The sequence below is a fragment of the Panulirus ornatus genome, chromosome 63, assembly GCF_036320965.1.
Source record: "Panulirus ornatus isolate Po-2019 chromosome 63, ASM3632096v1, whole genome shotgun sequence".
NCBI lineage: Eukaryota > Metazoa > Arthropoda > Malacostraca > Decapoda > Palinuridae > Panulirus > Panulirus ornatus.
The window spans coordinates 24,246,116-24,254,332 of record NC_092286.1 but is presented as its reverse complement, the minus strand read 5'-3'; positions in this window follow the sequence as shown (position 1 = coordinate 24,254,332).

The following is an 8,217-nucleotide window of genomic DNA, read 5'->3' as shown; positions in this document are numbered from 1 at the left end:
CAGTGTGGGACAGTGTCGACTCACCAGTGTGTGGGACAGTGTTGACTCACCAGTGTGTGGGACAGTGTTGACTCACCGGTGTGGGACAGTGTTGACTCACCAGTGTGGGACAGTCTTGACTCACCAGTGTGGGACAGTGTTGACTCACCAGTGTGTGGGACAGTGTTGACTCACCAGTGTGGGACAGTGTTGACTCACCGGTGTGGGACAGTGTTGACTCACCAGTGTGGGACAGTGTTGACTCACCAGTGTGGGACAGTGTTGACTCACCGGTGTGGGACAGTGTTGACTCACCGGTGTGGGACAGTGTTGACTCACCAGTGTGGGACAGTGTTGACTCACCAGTGTGTGGGACAGTGTTGACTCACCAGTGTGGGACAGTGTTGACTCACCAGTGTGGGACAGTGTTGACTCACCAGTGTGGGATAGTGTTGACTCACCAATGTGGGACAGTGTTGACTCACCAGTGTGGGACAGTGTTGACTCACCAGTGTGTGGGACAGTGTTGACTCACCAGTGTGTGGGACAGTGTTGACTCACCAGTGTGTGGGACAGTGTTGACTCACCAGTGTGGAACAGCGATGGTCTTTCCCTTCAGTCCCGTCAAGGTGCATTGATGGGCAGTCTGGCCTGGGGGATGGGGAGGTCTGTAGGTGGCGTCTGAGCAGAAGGGCGAACCAACCACAGAAGCGGAGAGGGGGAGACCTGGGGTCCATCCAAATGGATGGATCTTCCATCACGTTTTAGATGGAGCGGTGGGTTTGGCAAGGCCAAGACCTCGCTTGGGATGAAGCCATGGGTATGACCCGCCACAGTGTCCAAGGGTCTCCATGTTTGACGACACAAGAATGTAAAAGCTGTTGATGAAAAGCCAAGGGAAATACTTGGCCCATGTCAACACCGTGGTTCCTTGAATGATTATCTGAAGTAGCTTGTAAGGTGCTGGTATATGCCTTACCTCTCTCACGGTGTGGTAATCAATTATAGCCATAATTAGACTCCTTTCACCCACTGTGATTACGGTATGAAGCAACTGGCAGTAACTTCGTATGACCTCATACAAACTGAAGACTTGCTTCTCACATCAGAGATGGACACACTCGGTCGTCACGACACGTTTGGTCTCCCAGAAATGATCAGTCGTGTGTCATTCTCGAGGACCTTCTCCCTGCGTTGGTGCTCACGCTCACACAGTAAACACGATCGGCGTGATCGACTACAGAGGCCTGGAACAACAGGTAGTATGAGTCAAGTACATAAGAACCTAAGAGTAGGATCAGTTAATGGGCTCCCTGCATAGACACCAGAGGTAGACTGAAGACTTTACGAGCAGAAGGTAGAAATTCGTAGTGAAGATGATTCGTTCAAGGTGGGAGATTTTAACATACTGGTATTTAATAATGTTGAATCCATTTCCAGTTGCTTAGGGCGTGAGCTGTGCAGGTGTACCAACTTAATCAACAGAGAAACCTAACAGCGGCGAGAACACAGATGTAGTTCTTGCCACAAATGAGAGCTCCCTATACTAATGTTGGAGAGAACTGGCACAAGTGATCACTGACAAATCACATTCGAGGTGTCTTTCAACATTGCCTTTAATGCTGGTCAGCAGGAAAGTGGCGGAGAAAAAAGATGCTAGAAATAGAATTGCAAGTTTAATGATCGCGTCCCTCTTGACTGGAAAGTCTGGGATGATGATGTTGAAAACGAAATGGACGTAACTTGTTAAAGCTTCAGGAAAACTTTCAATGCAGTGGAAGTACCATATGTGACAATGCGTAGCATACGAATTTCTTGTTCTAAACTGAGGCCAAAATGGTTGATTAATGACATGACGAAGTGTCTGTTGTCTGATACAGTAGCACATAGCCACACTCACACACACCCACCGCTATGGGTGGTGAAATTTCACCCTCCCATGACCACCCAGATGGGCGCCTGGGACCAGCAGACATTGGAGACGTGACATCCCTCTCCAGGCGTGACCCCAGGGGTGGTGGGTGGCGTGACGCAGGGTGGTGGGTGGCGTGACCCAGGGGTGGTGAGTGGCATGACCCAGGGGTGGTGGGTGGCATGACCCAGGGTGGTGGGTGGCATGACCCCAGGGGTGGTGGGTGGCGTGACCCAGGGTGGTGGGTGGCGTGACCCAGGGTGGTGGGTGGCGTGACCCAGGGTGGTGGGTGGCGTGACCAAGCGTGGTGGGTGGCATGACCCCAGGGTGGTGGGTGGCGTGACGCAGGGTGGTGGGTGGCGTGACCCAGGGGTGGTGGGTGGCGTGACCCAGCGTGGTGGGTGGCATAACCCATGGTGGTGGGTGGTGCGCACACACACACACACACACACACACACACACACACACACACACACGGGCCTCCCTGGTGTACTGGTTAGCGTTACTGACCATACGTCAGCATGGGAACAGCCCAGGGAGGGACCCGCATGGGTTGAGAGCCTGGATGTGGCAATCATCCAACCCAGGTGTTCATCCTTCCCTCGAGGACGGTCGAGTCTGGCTTAGGCTAGTGTGTGTGTGTGTGTGTGTATGTGTGTGTGTGTGTGTGTGTGTGTGTGTGTGTGTGTGTGTGTGTGTGAGTGTGTGTGTGTGTGTGTGTGTGAGTGTGTGTGTGTGTGTGTGTGTGAGTGTGTGTGTGTGTGTGTATGAGTGTGAGTGTGTGTGTGTGTGTGTGCGTGTGTAGGAGTAAAGACATGGTCCATATATACACAGGGCAAGACGGGCGTAAAACCCTTTCCCCGTAACACATATACAGCCATCACACACTTGCCCACTTGGCCAGCCCGTGTTCGCTCACCTGGCCAGCCCACCTGGCCGTGGCCGCTGACCTGGCTTGGCCGTGGCCGCTGACCTAGGCGCTCGCTGGTGACGTCACCCTGGTAGTGGCCCTCTACACACACACACACACACACACACACAAACCTAGGTATGATGCACAAAGGTAATCTAATAACTCATTTTCCAGTCACTTAATTCGTGATACCATGTATTACATCATCTCACTCACTGATCCACGAAGCATCGTTCGTGTGTGTATCGACTTTCGTAGACTACGAATGTCTTGTGTTCGTATTTCATGTCGTATTTTGTCTGCCATGTCAGGCAGGGACCACTGGTGGGCGAGGCGCTCGCGCGCGCTCGCTCCCGGCTCCACCAGCCAGACCTCCCTCCTCCCCGCAACCTTCCACTTGGTGGAGGTCCAACATGACCAGACCCGACTCCCTCCTCACCCTGCCTCTCTCCAACCCCGGGATCCGTGCACGCGTCCTGGAACGCCGGAGCAGTTCTGGAAAAGTTCATCTGTTATGATAATGTTGTGTGGCTCCTGCAGCCAGAGGTGGAGGAGTTTGAAATATGTGGAAGACCTATGGATAGGTGGAAGATGGAAGATCCATACAAAGGTGGAAGACTCATAGATAGATGGACGACCCATAGATGGAAGACCTATAGATAGGTGGAGGACCTATAGATAGGTGGAAGACCCATAGAAAGGTGGAAGACTCATAGATAGGTGGAAGACCCATAGATGGAAGACCTATTGATAGGTGGAGGACCTATAGATAGGTGGAAGACCCATAGATGGAAGACCTATAGATAGATGGAGGACCTATAGATAGGTGGAAGACCCATAGATGGAAGACCTATAGATAGGTGGAGGACCTATAGATAGGTGGAAGACCCATAGAAAGGTGGAAGACCTATAGATAGGTGGAAATGGAAGATCTATGGTGGAGGACCTATAGATAGATGGACGGTGGAAGATCTATAGACACATAGAAGATGGAAGACCTATAGAAACGTGGAAGATGGAAAACTTATAGATAGGTGGAAAGTGGAAGATCTATGGAAAGGTGAGAGACGTAAAGATAAATGAAAGGAGGAAGATCTATACAAAAAGTGGAAAACCTATAGAAAATGGGGAAGGGGTGGTTATACAGAGAGGCTACACCAACCACACTTGAGAGGTCGTTGGTCAGTGGTTCACAGTGGTTAGACGGGCTGTTCCAGTGGTCTGGATGGGTCCAGAAGGTGGGAGGTGGGTGGGGGAGGGGGGGGAGAAGGTGGGTGGTGGGTGGGGGAGGGGGGGGGAAGGTGGGTGGTGGGTGGGGGAGGGGGGGGAAGGTGGGGGGTCTCGTCTCACAAACATTCTCGAATTATCATAAAAGTTTTTGAGTTTGTGTGTGTGTGTATTGTGTGCATTAATCCTGTATTGGTTCTTTTTTATTTCTTTTTAAACAAGTTCCTTACTTACGTTGTGTGTGTGTGTGTGTGTGTGTGGGGTGTGTTTATATATGTGTGTGTGTGGGGGGGGTGTTTGTATGTGTGTGTGTCAGGTGTGTTTGTATGTGTGTGTATGGTGTGTGGTGTGTGTATGTGGTGTGTGTGTGTGTGTGTGTGTGTGTGGTGTGTGTGTGTGTGTGCGTGTGGTGTGTGTGTGTGAGGTGTGTTTGTATGTGTGTGTCTGTGTGGTGTGTGTGTGTGTGTGGTGTGTGTGTGTGTGTGGTGCGTGTGTGCGTGTGTGTGTGTGTGTGGTGTGTGTGGTGCGTGTGTGTGTGTGTGTGTGTGTGGTGTGTGTGGTGCGTGTGTGTGTGTGTGTGTGTGTGTGTGTGTGGTTACCTCAGCCACACAAACATTATCTCCAGTCATAACGTCACTCCTACCTTCGTTGTATACACATTTCTTCATCACGAGCGATGATAATCTCACATGTAGCTTCCTGGATTTATATATATATTATCATCACGAAGAACTTACACTTATCAGAAAGGATTAATGGGTCGTATGTACAGTGGGTCCCCTAGCCGGGCCCCCAGCCGGGCCCCCAGCCGGGCCCCAGCCGGGCCCACAGCCGGGGCCCACAGCCGGGCCCTGCTCAGTTCCAGACAGTGTGTCCATCAGCGTGTACCACACACTATGACTCAACGTTATTGTAAGAATGTTCAACACTTCGTCTCCACCAGAAGGTGAACTTGGCCCAAGATCCGGCAGCCACGAGCTGTGCAGCCACCGCCCCAGCCACGCTCCCAGCCAGCCCACACCACCAGCCACCGCCCCAGCCACGCTCCCAGCCAGCCCACACCACCAGCCATCCAGCCAGCCCACACCACCAGACACCCAGCCAGCTCACACCACCAGCCACCCAGCTAGCCCACACCACCAGCCACCCAGCCAGCCCAGACCATCCAGCCAGCCCACACCACCAGCCACCCAGCCAGCCCACACCACCAGCCACCCAGCCAGCCCACACCACCAGCCACCCAGCCAGCCCACACCACCAGCCACCCAGTCAGCCCACACCACCAGCCACCCAGCTAGCCCACACCACCAGCCACCCAGCAAGCCCACACCATCCAGCCAGCCCACACCACCAGCCACGCTCCCAGCCAGCCCACACCACCAGCCACCCAGCCAGCCCACACCACCAGCCACCCAGCCAGCCCACACCACCAGCCAGCCCACACCACCAGCCACCCACCGAGCTCACACCACCAGCCACCCAGCCAGCCCACACCACCAGCCAGCCCACACCACCAGCCATCCAGCCAGCCCACACCACCAGACACCCAGCCAGCCCACACCACCAGCCACCCAGCCAGCCCACACCACCAGCCAGCCCACACCACCAGCCACCCAGCCAGCCCACACCACCAGCCAGCCCACACCACCAGCCACCCAGCCAGCCCACACCACCATCGAGTCAATCACTGCACTGTGATCACAGGGTAACGGATGTGAATTGAGCAATTTCAGTATTGAAAATGAAGTAAAATGAGAATATGAGATGGAATCCGTGAGATGTTTACAGCGCAATGGGACACCCAGCTGTGTACGGAAATACCAGAGGGAGTAGTTCAAATGCATGATCACAAAAGCACTCCAAACCTGCAACAGACATGAGAGAGAACAGAAGATGCGATGGGTTTAGAGTGAATGACGACTCCTATCTTGGAGGCGAAAACGACCCGCAGACCAACAGAAAAAAAAGGGGAAAAAAAAAGTTTCAGTTCTCCCAGCACAGAGGAGTAGACCTAACAAGAGAATGGACGAAGATAGACCATCAACATAGAGATAAATAAATATGTGAAAGACAGAGCCATGAGTGACATAGAGACAACACCTGAAGTACATCCCTACACGGGATCTCTATTTACTTGTTTATTTTGACTGGGATAGAGTCTTTTGATCCCATTTTCTATCACTGTTTTTAATCGCTCCTGCTCTTATGCCTGACGCGTCATGGATATAACATATCAGGCCACAAACACCTATTCCCCCCTGAATCCTACCATGTTTTCCTATCTGCCTGGAATGATTGCAAAGCAGTTCTTCGTGAAGTCAAGATTCTTAAGTTAAACGAAAATGTGCAAGTTTGATATTCGCTTCTAATGAGAAATCTCTCTGGTCCTTAGCCAAGAGCCACAACGAACAGTCCTGTGTATCAACCTTTCCTCTTCTCTTGCGACCTGGTCAATCTATGGCTAGATATCCAACTGATTTCACTGATCTGGATCCGCAGGTGCTCTTCTACAGGATTCACTTCTGGTCCTTCTATGTCAGGGATTTCAGTGGAACTTTTGCCGTGAGCGGCGACACTGCCAAAACACTGGCCCGGGTTTGGCATATGTCTTTGCTTTTGAAGTCCATTCTTTGTTTTTGTTGCTTCTCCCTGTTCCTTTAATGCATATTTAGTTCGTACACAAATCTGTAGACGCGCTAAGGAAGTTCCCAGACGCACGATAACTAACCCCTATTCACAGCTGCCAATAATTTACCAATTTTCTTGGAAGGAATAAATTGTGGTCTGGAAACTATTTATATGTTGAGCGGGAAGGTTATGCCGACAATGTGGCAGGTATGAAAAGAAAAATAAATGGGGTTGAGTGATTGGAACCACTGAACAATGCCATTCCGCCGTTCAGGATGTAGCGGCCAGGGAGAGATGGAGTAGTGGTGGTGAGTGAGAGCGTAGTGTCCAGCAAGGGAGGGCGTAGTGGTCAGGTTGGCAGGGCGTGGTGGTGGTGAGGCAAGGTGTAGTTGCCTCCGTCAGTAGCGACCAGACGAACTGAATCTGCTAACCCTTATAGAATCCATTTACGCTTCAGTAATGTCACAAAAAAAAGAGAGAGTAATAAAAGAACTCTCTTCAATAATCACCTAGAGATAAGACTGATAACATCAAGGTAAACACTGACAGATATTAGGCCTCAAGAGAAACCTGACTCATTTGAATCTTCATCTCGGAACTTGAAACATCACGCGGGGGAGGAACACCTAGTCCTGCTGGGGTCGTTACAATGGCTCGCCTCGTCTCGTACATCTGCCTGGCTAACTAGCTTATCTTCGGCAGGAGTAGTTGGTCAATCCATTGGTTAAGTAGCGCGTGGAAAGTGGAAGATGACAAGGACGACTGGCTATGGCTGGGTGGATCATCAGCAGGACCACTGGGGTGGATCACCAGCAGGACCACTGAGGTGGATCACCAGCAGGACCACTGAGGTGGATCACCAGCAGGACCACTGGGGTGGATCACCAGCAGGACCACTGGGGTGGATCACCAGCAGGACCACTGGGGTGGATCACCAGCAGGACCACTGAGGTGGATCACCAGCAGGAACAAGAGCAACTACCACAGTCCACCACACACACTGGTGGAGCAACTACCACAGTCCACCACACACACTGGTGGAGCAACTACCACAGTCCACCACACACACTGGTGGAGCAACTACCACAGTCCACTACACACACTGGTGGAGCAACTACCACAGTCCACCACACACTGGTGGAGCAACTACCACAGTCCACTACACACACTGGTGGAGCAACTACCACAGTCCACCACACACACTGGTGGAGCAACTACCACAGTCCACCACACACACTGGTGGAGCAACTACCACAGTCCACCACACACACTGGTGGAGCAACTCCCTAACATTGCTCACCACAATCTGTTTCTACGATACTCACTTCTTTTCCTGTCTTCGTTTCCTTACAGCCTGCGGCGTGAGAGGGAGGTAGGTGACCGCTTGCGGCATGGTGTGTGGGCTGCGGGACAAACCCCCCGCGTGCGGTCTGGGTTAACGGATCTGGTTAACCTAACACAGGGGATCTTCCGGCAGGGGCACCTGGGGGACCCTGGGGTCGGGTGAGGGAGGCAGGACTACTACAACTACTACTACTACTACTACTACTACTACTAC